The sequence below is a fragment of the Puma concolor genome, chromosome B3 (genome assembly GCF_028749965.1).
Source record: "Puma concolor isolate L17-30 chromosome B3, mPumCon1.1.hap2, whole genome shotgun sequence".
NCBI lineage: Eukaryota > Metazoa > Chordata > Mammalia > Carnivora > Felidae > Puma > Puma concolor.
In genome coordinates, this window is record NC_141672.1 from 26874587 (window position 1) to 26889866 (window position 15280).

The following is a 15280-nucleotide window of genomic DNA, read 5'->3' on the forward strand; positions in this document are numbered from 1 at the left end:
CGCCCGGGGTCTTGGGACGGCGACCCATGCGTGGAGTGAGTTGACAGTCGGTAGGGTCCTGCCGGCCCAGAGGAAGGGGACACCACAGCCCATTGCTGTGTGCGGGCCCAGGACGGTGGAGACCCAAGACACGCTTCTCCCTCCCCCCCCCCCCCCCCCCCCGCCCCCGGCGCCCCCCAACAGAGCAGCAGAGCGGAGAGGAAAAGGCGCAAAGGGGGAGCAGAAGGAAAGAATTCACTGAAAGACAGCCATGTGCGCTTTAAGACCTCTCCTGTCTCCCACCAGGAGTTAGTATGAATGGCAAAGCAGCTTCCTGGGCCCTGGCCCGCCTGCCCGCAGATTCAGATTGCTTAGGTCTCCGAGTCTGCTGCATTTCTCACCGTGCCCCTTTCCGCCAAGCTGAAGTTTCCACACCTGGGCTGGGACAGAGAAGGCCTTAGGGAACGCGGAGGTGGTCAGTGGTTCCCCGTCTGTTTTCTCTAAAGTCCCCGGTGTCTGAATTTCCTAGGTCCCCTCCGGTAGCTCCTTCTTGCTGCCTCCAGGGTCAGCAACCAAGGGTGATGAGTGATGGGAAGGGTCACAGGACTTCGAGAAAGCTCGTAAACGGGAGTTCCTCTTAGCTTACAGAGGCTGGAAGACCCCAAGCATGTGAAACCACCAGGGACCAACAACTGTAACCTACTCATCCTCTAGATGGGGAGATTGAGTCTCAGAGAGTGACTTCCTCAAACCCACGCAGCTAACAATTGCAACTGACGCTTCACTTTTTCAGACACTTACCGTTCGCCCTGCACTTTGCCGCTCTTGCTAGCTAAGTTGTGGTAGTTTAAAAATATTTGCCAAGTTCTCTACTGCTTCTCCTTTCAACAGATGTTGTCTAGGGGCACCTGGGTGGTTCAGTCCGTTGAGCGTCCAACTTCGGCTTAGGTCATAATCTCAGGGTTTGTGGATTCAAGCCCTGCATCAGGCTCGCTGCTGTCAGCGAGGAGAGCACTTCGGATCCTCTGGCCCCCTCCCTGTATGCACCACCCCCGCTCTCTCTCTCAAAAAATGAATAAACATTAAAAAAAACCCCAAAAGATGTTGTCTTAATTCCTCTCCCCTGACTGCTGGCTGGACTTGGCAACCGGCTTCTAATGAACACAACATGGTGGGGGTGATGCTATATAGCTCTTAAGCCTAAGTATAGAAAGGAGACATTTCTCTTGTCTCTTTCTTGCTTTCTCAGTACAGGCACGCTTGAAACCAGCCACCATGCTGTGAGGAAGCCCAAGCCCTGCGGAGAGATGACGTGACGCGTTCTGGCTGACGTCTCCAGTTAGGGCTCTCAGTTCACAACCAGCATCACTCAGATAGGTGATGAACTGACATCATCCCAGCTGCCAGCCTCTGAGTCTTCTAGCCAAAGTCCCAGACGTGGAGCAGAGACAAGCCAACCTTGCCGTGCCCTGTCTGAATTTCTCTCCCACAGAAACTGAGAGATAAGAAGCGATCATTATTGTTTTAAGCCAGTAAGTTTTGGGGTACTTTGTTATGCGGCATTAGATAATTAATTCTGTGAAATGACATTTCCTGAAATGACAAATAATACAGTAGATTTGGGGTATTTATTCAAACATGCCAACAGTGAGTAGTTATTGAGCACCTTCTATGAGCCTGGCTCTGTACTAGGCACTGGGGATACAGTGGTCAACAAGAGGAACGTGGTCTTTGCCCTGGTAAGGCTACTACTGGAGGAGATGGTTAAACATGATTCTAATAAAGTGCTTTGCCAGAGTCTTAGACCAGGAAGCTATGGGAGTGCATACTCAGGGCAGCTTGGTCAGTTAAGTGGGTTGCTGGGGAAGGAGGAAATGAGTTGAGCACAAGGCCAGCATGGTCTAGCCGAGAGAGGTTTCTGGGATATATTCGTAGAAGGGGGAGGGGACAGGTGTCAGGCAGGGTGGAAGGGCATACAGATAGATTAGAAAATGGTGAAACCAGAAAGGGATGTGTCTTACTCAATCTCATTTTAGCCGAAATCACTAGGGTCACAGAGTTTGTGAACTGGGGTGCAGATCTTGGGTCCCCTCCCACAGGGGGGGGGGATCAAACCCTCCCACAATCCCGCATACCTATACCCAGGGAACAACATCTCTAATGACACTTGGGTCACTCCTCATTTGGCTCAAAGCTCTTCTGACTAATATCTCTTTTGCTGTCTTCACAAAGACAATTTCTGGAAGAAATTAAGAATGAGTTAATTTCCATTTTACACAGGAAGAAATGATGCACAGGGAGGCTGGGCAACTTACCTACCTAGTTTAGGGGCTGGCGTGTCAGGGCTTCTAGCTACTGATGATGTACTTGGATGATGACAGGGATGATGATGATAATGACACCTAGGTCACATCATATCTCGCTTGTTATTGTCACACTTGGGATTAATGTTCTGGAAACGAATATGCAGTGTCTTGGGGAATCAACGTTGGTATCAATCTGCTCTAATTCATTTTCTTGCGACACTGAAGCTAGAGTCAAATTCCTGGAGAGGAGAGTCTGGTTGACTGAGCTTGGGTTCTGGGCCCACCCTTTGGCCGGAAAAGGCCAGAGCAACTTCATTAGCTGCTCCCAAAAGACCTCAGGCAGTGGGGGCAGAGGAATGCCCTAAATGCAAACAGGGCACTGGTAGCAGAAGAAGGGCATAGAGGGGCACACTATAGGTATGTTTCTGAAAGGCAGACTGTATGTATGCATGTCTGCACTGCCCAATATGGTGGCTAGAGGTCACACATGGCTATTTACTTAACATTACATAACATAAAAAAATTCGGTTTCTCCATCACACTAGCCACATTTCAAGTGCTCGATAGCCATATGGGACTTGTGGCTACTGTGCTGAACAGCACAGATTATAGAACATTTCCCGCATTGCAGAACTCTCTATTGGAGAGCACTGTTCTAGAATTCTTATTTGCAGTTCAACTGTTTTTTTTTTTTCTTTTACCTCATACATTGTAAATAGGGACATAGCAAAAAAAGGTGAATCCGAATTTTCACTAACTTATTCATCAACCGTGTACTAAGCGTCTCCTCTGAATCATACATTGTTGTTGGCACCAGGATGCCAGAGAGGGACCTTGGAGATCTCCTGGTCTAGGGAGTCTCACATTATAATCATCCAGAGAGCTCTTAGAAGTACTGATATCCAGGCTCCACCCAGCAGAGACTCTGGTGACAGGGGTCTGGGAAGGGGCTGGCTGACCATAAGATGGAAAAGCTCCCCAGGTGGTTCTCAGGTATAGCTGGACCTGCAAACCAGTACAGTCTGGTCTGGCTAGGGAAGTGATTTGCTTCAGACAACCCCAAAACCGAATCTGGGTGTGTCTGCCCTCGGGGTTCTCGTGACAACAGCAGGCCTCTCCATGGACGCGGCGTCCATCCGATCAAGTGCAACATTCTTAGAGAAGAGCAAGTCAGCTAGCTCTTCCTTAATCCAGAGAGAAGCCAGTTCACTTCAAGGAAAGTGCCAAGAGAACTTCTGGTGTTAAATCACCTCTTTCCCAAACTGTGCTTGTTTCGTGCCTGGAACTGCGTTATTCAGCAAGTTGGTGAATTCCCTGTAAAAAGAATGCCTGTTGTGAGCACCTAGTGCAGGTCAGGGCCCTTCACATGCTGTTTCATTTAATCCCCAGGACACCCTTACGGAGTGAGTTTTGCTGACACCAGTTTATTGACGAGCACGCTGAGATGCAAGGAGGTTAAGGATTATAATTTGTCCAAGTCAGTACAGCTGGGACTCCAAGTCCAGATCTCATATTCTTTCCCCTTTGCCGCCCAGCACCTACCCCGTAGCCCAGAGTGCAGGGAAGCTGGCAGGCGGTGGCATTGTGCTCCATCTACACAGTGAAGAAAGCTCTGTGGAGGTGAGTGGAGGTGACATGAGGTGCTCTGTGTGTCAGAGGACACCCCGGAGCTGATAGGACCCGAACAGTGAGAGTACTGGGCGTCTGGAGGGAAGGGGGGTTCAGGGATAAAACAGACGAGGGGATTTGGAGCGGAGTTCTCTTTCGCTTAATGTTGTATCTAGTTCCCTTTTACTAAGGGATGTGGAGGAAGCAGCTAAGAACAGTGTTGTACCTGGGACAGTCAGCTCTTAGACACCTAGCAGTCGTGATATATGCTTGGTATAAGCATTATCTATTTTTGGCCTGGATCCCTGTGAGCTGGCAAAGTGTCTGTGTTACCACGTTATCTTTGCATCTGAGTCCCTGCCTGATACTTCCTGGGCAGCCTGGCCTGGCCTCAGGGGGCTGTGAAGGGACAGGATTCATTGTGTCCATTGCAAAGGACTTCAACAGTGGGGGAGCTGTGTCTCCCCTGCCATTCTCTGCGGGCTACCTCCTGTAGTTATAGGAGAGCCTGGCCTGGGAGAACAGTAAGGGCTGCACTTGCGATGGCTCAGGACATGTCTGCATGGCATTCAGTGGGTCTCTGTGGGAGACATGCCATGACTGGCCGTAGAAAGAGCACAGAATATCACAGTCAGAAAGCCCCTTAGAGAGCTTTCTGGGTTTCATTTCACAGATGGGAAACTGAGGCTTAGTGAGCCAGCAGGACTTTGAATTACAGCCAGTTAGAGGTAGGGATTGCATTTGCAGTCAGGTCTCCCTCCTGGCCCCGTATACCTTTCCTGATGTCTTCTCTATCAGGGGAAATGGGGTCGTAGAGGAGCGTCTGAAAACTTTGCAGTGGCAGGAGGTAGAGACGGTATTTTCACGTATTTTCACGTTTGCCTCAGGGTGTGGCCGAGCGGGCGAGGCCGGCGTGTGTCAGTAGCTGGGTGGGGACTGGGTGTGGATCTGAAGGACTGGAGGATGACTTCTCTCATTTTCCAGGCAAATCATACTCCTCCAGACTTGCACCCCTCCTGTTAGGAAACTGGCCTTTCCTTTGACTTTCTTCTCCATGCGCTATAGCAGGTGTTTGGCTAGTAGCAAGTTATGGAGTTGGTCAGTTAGGAAGAGCGGGGCTGCAGTAGCCATTCCCATGCAGTGGCCAAGACTCTGGTCCCAGAAAGAATCAAAAGGCCAGTTTCAGCCTGCCTGCTCACCAAGGGACTGAGACTTGGTGACAGGGAGAAACAAGAGGCTGAGATGTTTGTGTATCCTGAAGACTCAATCAAAATCATGTAAAGTTTGGGAAAGTCGGTCCGTGAGATGGGCCGGGTTTATTTCTTAATCCTTAGCTTCCAGGGAAGACTTCACTTTCGTTCCACTATTTCTGAGCGCCTACTGTGTGTGTGGCAGAGCCTAAGATGCTGCAGGTGAAGCGGGCATATCTGCAGGACATAACTTGGCCTTCTGGGTTGTATCTAGTGAGACAGACACATCCCTGTAACTTGTTGAGAACTTACCATGTGTCAGGGGTTCTACACAGAATTCTATGTAATCCTTCCCATACGCTTGCAAATATGGATTCTAATTTCCATTTTTTGAATGAGGAAATGGTCTCGAAGAAGCTGAGTGACTGTTTCTGGGCTTTAGCCGGGGGTGGCTGAGCCAGGAGGCAGAGCCCATGTCCTCTCTGCTGTAGCAGGAGGCCACCAGATGTAACTAGAGTACCTGGCAGAGTCAGGCCAATGCCCCAACACAAGCTCAAACAAGGTGTTTGAAGAGCATAGAGGAGGGAGAGGTTTGTTTTAATTGGGGCAACAATGTTTGGCTTTATGCACTATTGGTATTTGGGGCTGCATAATTCCTCATTGTGGGGCCTCCCCTGTGCTCGGTAGGATGTTTAACAGCATCTGGAGCCTCTACCCACCAGATCCGTGTTACAAGTCCCCCGTTGTGACGCCTGGTGTAGAATCACAGGTTTTGGGAAAGAAGTGGTCTTCCACGTGGGCCTATGAGAATCTTGTAGATAGGACAAGGATGTTGGCAACCGAAGGAAGGAGGAAAGCATTCGTTTGTTTAGTGTTTTTCCACTTGACAAAGAGTTTCCATTTAGATTTTCCACTTTGGTCTTCCCACTGGCCCTGTGGCTTGCTTGTGTCAGCATACAAAGCAAGCAGCCAAATGAAGTTGCCCTGGGACCGCAGTGTGTGATGGGGCCCCTCATGGATTGCAAGCTTTCTCTGTGACCAGGGCCTTCCTGGCCTCTGTTCAGCCTGTAGTTAATGCCTGCTTTTCATCTTCCGGCCCTTAGTTGCTTTCCAGGGAGCTTTTAGGGAATCTGTTTCCTCATCAACCACCACCACCACCACCTCCACCAAGTACAAACACTCATCCAGCACTCATTTGGCCTGTGGCTCTGTGTTAAGGGCTTTATAATTGTGAACTGATTTTGTCCTCACAGTGCCCCTAGAGGAAGGGTGTTCTTAGCACCCCCATTGTATGGGGGAAAATGGCAGCCAGAAGAGGGGAACCAACATGCCCAAGTTCATACCTGTGCCAAGTGGCAGAGGCAGGATTTGAACCCAGACCTTGCTGAGTCTCTTCTCTTAATCCCTGGGTGCTACTGCCTCCCAAGAGTGCCCTTGCCCCATTGGGCTGCCCACTGGGCTGTATGTACCCTTGGGATGAGTTCCCAGGGGAACAATGGGCAGCAGCTGGCCACAGTGGGCTTGGTGGTGCTTTGGGGGGCTGGTTAGGGCCGTGAAGGCCATGGGAGTGAGGAGTAGCTAGAATGCCCTTGCTGTCCCACGGTGTGGAGGAAGGGAAGGCAGTGCTTCTGGTGGTTCTGGTGGATCCTCCCCTGGTGAAGGGCAATTATCAGGCTTACACGGTGCTTGGCTAACAGGAAGGTTTCCTGTGAACAGGGCAGAGCGCCCAGTCAGGCTGCAAGACAAATGGGTGACATATGTGCTTCAGATCAGCACACAATGGGCTCATTATGTTGCATCTGCCTGCAGTGAAATAACACTCTATTATTGCAGGAGGCAGAGAAAAAGTAAACACCATATTTGGGGCTGGGTTCTTAGATTTTATCTCTGTCCTCCCTTCTCTTGGGGGTCATGGTCCCTCTGGGACCATTAGTTCTGCAGCTTGGGCGTTTTAGCTGCCACAGAGTCAGTCCAGCAGGTGCAAACAGACTCTAGATGAAACCCTTTAAGGATATCTCGACATTCATGTTCTTTCTGGTTCACAAGGGACTCTTGTTCCATCCCTTTGTGCTGCAGGGAGAGACAGGAAGTAAATGATGGGACAGTTGAGGCATCCCTGGAGATGAGAGAGAGGGGTGGCCTGGCCTGTTCTCATCTGTCACAGACAGGCTGTGGGAGAGACCACATGAAGTGGTCAGGTTCCAAGGCTTCGACAGTCAGGAACAACACAGCATCTTGATAGCATTTGATGGATGTGCCACAGCAGTACTTCTCAAACTTGAGCATGTGTCTGAGTGCCGGGGGCTCACAGACCAAATGGCTACACCCACCCCCAGAGTTTCTGCCAGGGTTGGGCAGGGGCTTAGCGCCCTGCCTTCTCATATAGCCTTTCAGCCAGTCTTCCTGTCGTTGTTCATCTCCACCCTCCCTTCCAGAGGTGGCTGATGCCTCATTTTGGGGCAAGCTACATTCCTTCTTAGCTTTCCCCAGCATTATTTTAGTACTCGATTTTCCCTACTAGCTAAGCCATTTGCTAATGGGCCATCTACTTTCCTGATTCCAGAAATTTGGTTGATATCATTTTCTTTCCTGTTGCTTTGTCATCGTGGGTTTATGACCCTCCTCCCCCTTAACAATCCACATCCCTTCATTGTCATTTTCGTGTACATGCAGAAGGGAATGGAGCCCGCCACAGCCCTCATCCTGCCTTTTGAGCCTCAGAACAGCACTCTGAGACATGTTGTGGTCTGATTATCACTGTGCCTCTTTTATAAGTGAGGAAACAGACTCAGAACTTACTTGACCAAAATCTCCTTTTGCAGATCTCATTCCATAGTCCAGGCTCTTTGCACAAGAAAAATAGTTCTAACTTAGTCTGGTTCTCCCAAGCTCTTTGACGGCGTTTCTCTGGTTGGCTTCTCATCACAATCTGACCAGGCAGGCAAGGCAGGTGTCAGTCTCTGTTTTATGACTGTGGAGACTGATCAGGAAGAGGAAGGGATGCACCCAAGGTCACACGGCTTCATGTGCTTTGAGCCCATTAGTTCCAGGTTCACATCCGGGGCCCTCTCTCCTGCTGAGGTTGGAATAGCTTTAAAGACATATCCAGATAATAAAACATCCAATTACTCAACTAATATTTGTTGAGTGCCTACTATGTACCTGGTTCTAGGCTTATAATAGGGCACAGGATGGTTGGGGGCAGCATACGCTCCCAGTGCTATACCTGCATCCCCGTCCCTCATTTCAGAGGTCACCTGTGGGCAGTTCTATGACTCTACATGGCCTCCTTCTGTCTCTGCAGGAGGTGCCAGGGAGTTAAGACCCTGGGCAGTACCCTCGACTCATGAGGATGGAGTGAGTGGGCAAACCCCTGAGCTTCCTTGCCCCTCAGTGGGATACTTTTGAGGCATGTTCTATACAGTCTCTACGAGGGTCCTCCAGGGCTGAGCCTCAGTTGCCCACAGTGGTAACTGTCTTATTAACAAACTATTTATGGCTTTCCTTCTTCGCTGTCACTTCCCCGTTTACTCACCTATGCTTCCCGGGATCACTTCCTCAATAAGCAACCCACTCTCAAATCCTTATCTTAGGGCCTGCTTTTGGGGGAACCCAAACTAAGACTTCAGGCTTTTAAAATCCTTTTGATTTGCAGCTGATGGTCCTGTTCCCTGTTGTTTTTCCCCATCCCTAGGGGTACAGACACCCCTCTTGCACCCCCCACCCCAACCCAAATAATGTAAGTTGCAAGAAGGCAGGGCCTTCTGTTGTGCTGTTCATTGCTGTATCTCTGGTGCTGAAAGTACTGCCTGGCACATGGTAGGTGCTCAATAAATATTTGTTGATTCAATGAATGTTAATTATTGCTACATTGATCAAGGGAGGGGGGATCCAACAGCCTGTGATGGACTGGTGTGGGGTAAATAACAGCAAAGTCTTTCTCTTTTTTTGTGTGTTTTAGAGACGGTCTTAATGTCCCCAAAACTTGATTCCTGGCTGTTTTCTCCTCCAGATTAGTGGAAAGTGGTGAGAAGCAGAGCTGTGTCAGTGACAGGCAGGGCTTGGCAGGTGGAGGCTGGGCTCAGAGAAGGGGGTGTGAGTGTCACTAGAGGCACCGAAAGTGAGGACATTGGCATTGCCAGGGACTGTTCCCAGGAAGAGGCCAGGCTTGGCCTTAGTCTGTTCTGCAGATGAGAATTTCTCTGAAGATGGAAGTAGGACGTTAGCTCCCACTGATCACTGGTCTAGACTAATTTTCAGCAACAGTATCAGGGGCTCATAGATTGAGTGACATCTTGTACGGAGTGTATCCAGTTGCTGAGTTTTGAAATGAATGATGTGCTTTTTGAAAAACTGCCCCCCCCCCCAGGCCATCTGGTGGCTGTTGACTAAAATTAAAATTCAGATTGAGAACTCGTTGTTTGTTTTTTTTTTTTTTTTTTTTTCTGACTTTATTCTAGGCCAGTAACTCTCCTCTTGGCCTCTGATGTCACTTTTTTTTGGCTGTTTGGGTTGTATAGCCTCAGCATCTCGGTTAATCAATAGATACTGGGAAAAATGCCTTACAGGGGGACGTAGGCTGGCTTTCCACAACGATGTGGTCAGTAATGTTGGTGAGAAAGAAGGTCTCAAGTTTGTATAAAGTTTTACATTTTGCAAAGTATTTTTCTCAGACATTATTTCCTTTAATTAATATTTTTAGTATTTCCCCATTATAATCCCCTAAAAACATTGCATATCCAGGAACAGATTTAACAAAACACGTGCACGATTTCTTCACTGTAAACAGCATAACATTATTGAAAGAAATTAAAGAAAACCTGAGTACTTGGAGGGCTAGAGCATGTTCATAGATAGGAAGACTCAGCACTTCAAAGATGTAATTTCTCTCCAAATCAATCTTTAGATTCAGTGTAACCCCAATAAGAATACTAGCAGGTTTTATTTTGTGGAAATGGACAAGCTGATTCTAAAATGCATATGGAAATTCAAACAGCTAAGAGGAGTTAAGATCATCTAAAAGAAGAAAAAGTTGGAAGATGTATGCTGGAAGAGTCAAGGATTACAAAGCTCTAGTATGTAGGGCAGTGAGAGATTCCTCCCATAGCCCCATTTTATTTTAAGTTTTCCTTGTTTGTATGGTTCTAAAGCCTGGGATGGAGAATGTGGGAAGCACAGAGGTCCAGTGCACATCTCTATTTCTTTCAGTTGTTTAGGCTGGAGTAAGTCTGATCCTAGGGTTCAAGTGATAAGACAGCCATCACCAGGGACGCAAGGGCCACTCACGACACCAAAGCACTCCTTTGCTTAAGGCTCTGAGATGGCTTCCCATTGGAGTAAGTATGTAGTTCCAGCTCCCAAACTGGACCTAAATAAAATGGTCCTTCGCATCTGGCCCGTCTGCCGCGCTAACCCAATCTTCTGCCACACTCATCAACCCTTTTGGGTGTCTTCAACTCCTTAGGACTCACAGACGCTAGTCTTACATTCTGGGCATTCGTCTGGTACATTGTTCCTCCTCCTGCCCCTCCCGTTTCCCTGCTTGGCGCACTCCTTACTTACCTTCTATGTCTGAGTTTAAACTTCCATTCCTTCGGAAGGCTGGATCCTCAACTCCTTAGACTGGGTGCAGTCCCCTTGCTACACATTCTCAACACAGCCATTGCTTCTCTCTTTTCAAGCATCTCTGTACCTTGTTCAGTATCTCTCTTTCCAGCAACATGAGAACAGGGACTGCGTCTGTCTGGCTCACCGCTGTGTCGCCTGCTCTGAGAATTGTGCCTGGCACAGAGTGGATGGTTAATCAATATTCATTGAACACATGAATAAATAAACGAATGTATAAATTAAAAATCCATGCTTGAAAGGCTCACTTTATAAAATCAAACCTATTAAGTTTTGGCAAATGTCATAGTTTGGCAAGTTTATGATGCATTGGTGCTGTGAATGAGACTGTAGAAGGGCCGGCTAGTGCCTTTGCACAGTTACTGAGCCTGCCCTCTCGTCTAAGTGCTTGTCAGACTGGGCCAGAGAGTGTGGCTGGAACATGACAAACCATCTCCGCCCCTGGAGACATAGAGCCAATGTGGGTTGGTGGCATCATCTTTATGTGTAAAGGACAAGGTGTGGGCCCATTCTCTTGGGCAAGCCAGGGAGCTGCTTCGTTCTGAACACCAGAGGTTTTGTCCCGTGGGTCGGTTCTAGCGGGAAGTCATTCGATGGGCTACATCAGCACCATGGATCCAAGCTGCATCCAGGGCAATCCTTTCAAGTCCCGGAGGGTGTTGACCCCAGAAGCTGCATTTGCTCTGAGTTTTGTATGCTAGCATTGCACACAATGGGCCATTTATTTATGTTTACCAATGTCTTGTTCAAATTTTTTTTGTTACAATAAAAGAATAAATCTTAGGTATTGAAAATTCAGAAAATGCAGGTAGGCAAATAGGAAACAAAAGTCAGATAATCCCATTACTCAGAAATGAGGGTCAATGCATCCGATAGCCCCTGGGGGCACAGAACCTGGGGCCTATGAATATTTTCAGTTTTATTTCTCTTAAAGTGAGAGGAAAACATGAATATAATAATAATGAACATATAACAATGAATCCAGCCTGGACCATACTCATCTTAATACTAATGCTATTATGAAATATAATTTTTAACTTTTTTTATGGGGGAAGAAGTCTATGAAGGCAAAAGTGCCTAAGGCCCATAAAGGTCATATGCAACCCTGGAAGAAATATCAACTTTTTTTTTTTAATGTTTATATTTATTTTTGAGACAGAAACAGAGCATGAGCGGGGAGGGGCAGAGAGAGACACACAGAATCCAAAGAAGGCTCCAGGCTCTGAGCTGTCAGCACAGAACCCGACGTGGGGCTCAAACCCACAAACTGCGAGATCATGACCTGAGCCGAAGTCAGATGCTCAACCAACTGAGCCACCCAGGTGCCCCAGAAATATCTACTTTTGATATACTGTCGTATATCCTCCTGGTGCTCCCGTCCTATACATGCAACACATGTTTACACATATACATTTATGTCATAATTACAAAAACATGATCATATTTGCTCAGAGCTGTATAATTTTTATAGTGTTCCAAAGAGTAGATGTATCGTTATATATTTAACCTATTTTTTCTGTTTTTAGGGGTTTGCTATTATAACAGTAAGACGAACGTTATTCTAGCAAAGTCATGGCATCCGCCCATGGTAATTTCATTGGAATAAATCCCTAGGTGCATAATTTTGAAACTTGATCCATTATGCATAACTTAACAGTGAAAGAATGCGAGTGCTGTATGGGTCATTTATGATGCCTGTACCACATCCTGGTGCCATCTCTTACCATCAGCGACACTGTAGCGGCCTCTCCTTGGTTTGGGGTGGACATCTCCGAGTGCAGGAGCCCTGGAAGTCTGGGAACCACCATGTCCCCGTCTCTGTGTATGGCACACAGTGGAAACTCTGTAACTATTTGGCAGATGAGCAAATGGATGGATGGATCTGGTTGGTGTGAATGGTAGTCCACAAACTCAGATGTTCCAGAATGTTACATTTCTTTGTATTCTTAGAGTCAACCTGGGTTCATCCCACCTGTTGAATTGGTGGTGTTACAGGAGAGGAGGGGAGACACTGGTCCTTGTCTCACGGAGCCAAAGAATGAATTTCATGGACAACAGAGATTGAGCAAAGCGATAGAGTTTATTGAGGGAAAGTATAAAGCTCTCAAGAGAGAGGGGTCCTGACTGGGTCACCGCTGAGGATTTTTGCCCCTGGCTTTTTATTGGGACCTTATCAGAAAGTTTCTGAAACTCCACGCATGGCGTGTAGCCCAGGCAGGTCTGAAACATGTTTACCTTATTTTCTTTTTTCCCAAACTCCGCAGCCGCTTGTAGCTGCATCCTCTCTCCCTGAAAGTCCTTTATGTCTCCCTGGCTAATGTTAACCCTTCCCCTACTCAGGGAAGTTAGATTTCAGTGGTTGTTTTAATTAATTAATTAATTAATTAATTAATTAATTACTATTTTGTGGGGGGAGGGGCAGAGAGAGAGAGAGGAAGAGAATCTCAAGTAGGCTCCCTGATGTGGGGCTCACTCTCATAACCATGAGATCATGACCTGAGCCAAAATTAAAAGTCTGATGCTTAACTGACTGAGCCACCCAGGTGCCCCAAATATCAGTGGTTATTGTGTCTTCCCCACAACACCCCGCCTTCTCCAGGTTATACAAAGACCTTAAAACCTTAACACTAAAGCCTCATCTGAAATACTCTGCCAGTCTCCATCCCACTGGCCACTCTGAGACCCCTGTGTCTCAGTTACATGTTCCCTTTAGGCCTCTGCCCCTATGTCACGTCTGGGGTAAGGGACACTTGAGAAGCCTTGGTGCTTGGGGCTCAGCACCCCTAGGTGTACCAGATAGCCATCTCTCCCTTCAGATCTTGCCAGAAAGAGGTGTCATTCTCCCATTGCAGTCTGGGGGGATTCTCTTCTGCCCTTGGCTACTCGTGTTCCCCTCCTGATGTAGGTAGAATATGGCTCTTCCCTACATTTCCTTAGTTCTTGCCCCCCACCCTCACCCCCAAATAGCGAAGAAGGCATTGACTAGAAGCTCTTTTGCCTTCTGCTTTGCAAAATCCAGAAAGTAAGCTGTTCCAAAGGGGCAGGCTATCTGCTTGTAATCAGAGGAAGGACACTTACCGAGGAGAGCACACCCAACCTAATCTCAAATGATTCCACTGTAGATGGACTCATGAAGGCATATTTCATTTGGGTTTGAGTTATGTGGGAGTGAGACTATTGGAAAGGGATTGATTTTGAGAGGAAGTCCATGTTTTCTGAAGCCTTTGTTTTGGCTGTGCCTTAACTGCACCTGCATTTCTTACAGTTTCTTAACAAAGAAACTTCCTTTGGAGAGTCAAAATGTATCCAATGAAGTTATTTTCCACCGGAGGGAAATGTTTGAAAGTGAGCCTTTGTTATCCCAAAGAACATTGTTTCATCCGCAGTCCTTGCAACAGTAATTTCCTTTGGGAAGCCTTTGCTATGGAAGCAAACTTTGATGTTGGAAGCAAATGTTTTGGCTCTAAAAATGGCATCCAAGCCTTACAAGTTCTACTACCTCCTTAGCCATTTTCTTGTAGTGCTAGGATAGTAAGTTTCTTCAGGTTTGGACAAGAACTCCTGCTTTGGCTAGCTGGGCTCACATTAATAGGTGGTACAGTTCAGGGACCAGAAGTAGATCCCTTAGAGCCGTGCTGCTAGGTTTGCATCCTTCACTCTGCCTCTTGCAAACTGGGATCTTCAGCCAACTATAACTGTACCGAATCTCAGTTTCTGCATCTATACAATGAATGATGATAGTATTTACTTCCTATTGATTGTTATTGAAGAATTAATATAATAAAATTTTAGATTTTTTAAAATTTATTTTTGAGAGGGGGGGGAGAGAGAGAGAGAGAGAGAGAGAGAGAGAGAGAGAGAGAGAGAGACAAAGTAGGAGGGAGGAGCAGAGTGAGAGGGGGAGACACAGAATCTGAAGCAGGCTCAGAGCCTGATGTGGGGCTCGTACTCATGAACCGTGAAATCATGACCCAAACCAAAGTAAGTAGCTTAACCAACTAAGCCACCAAGGCACGCTATTTATTTTTGAGGGAGAGAGAGACAGAGTGTGAACTGCGGAAGGGCAGAGAAAGAGGGAGACACAGAATCCGAAGCAGGCTCCACTCTGAGCTGTCAGCACAGAGCCCGATGCAGGGCTTGAACCCACGAACGTTGAGATCATGACCTGAGCTGAAGTCTGAGGCTCAACTGACTGAAGAATTAATGTAATAAAAAGCACTTAGAGAAATTTAGTAAGGGCCATAGCTTAGTTAATAGTATAGTATCCATGTAAATTTCTTAGTTTTGATCATTGTACCATAATTATGTAGGATGTTACCATTGAAGGAAGTTGGGCAAAGAGTATACAGGAATTCTGTGGAATTTATGTGAGTCTAAAATATTTCAAAATAAGAAGTTAGGAAAAAGCACTTAGAGGAACTATATTTGATGGTGTCATTCTTTGAATAAGGTTTGTCTTTCCAATGTTTTTCTTTTTTTTTTTTAGAGAGACAGTATGTGTGAGTGGGGGAGTGGGGTAGAGAGAGAGAATCTTAAGCAGGCTCCAAGCATGGAGCCTGACACGGGGCTTGA

The 15280-nt window shown here is 47.2% G+C and overlaps 1 long non-coding RNA gene across 2 annotated transcripts in view; it reads left to right on the forward strand.

The window, feature by feature from the left end:
- Positions 1-180: 180 nt before the first annotated feature.
- Positions 181-15280, forward strand: part of LOC147579819 (uncharacterized) — a 149125-nt gene continuing 134025 nt past the window's right edge. Inside the window, exons 1-2 of one of the 2 annotated variants that reach the window (XR_015252158.1) lie at positions 181-454; positions 871-1511. This is a non-coding gene — a long non-coding RNA (uncharacterized LOC147579819). Of the gene's footprint in view, positions 1512-15280 lie in introns of both variants that reach the window. The other variant, XR_015252157.1, reaches the window with a different exon arrangement.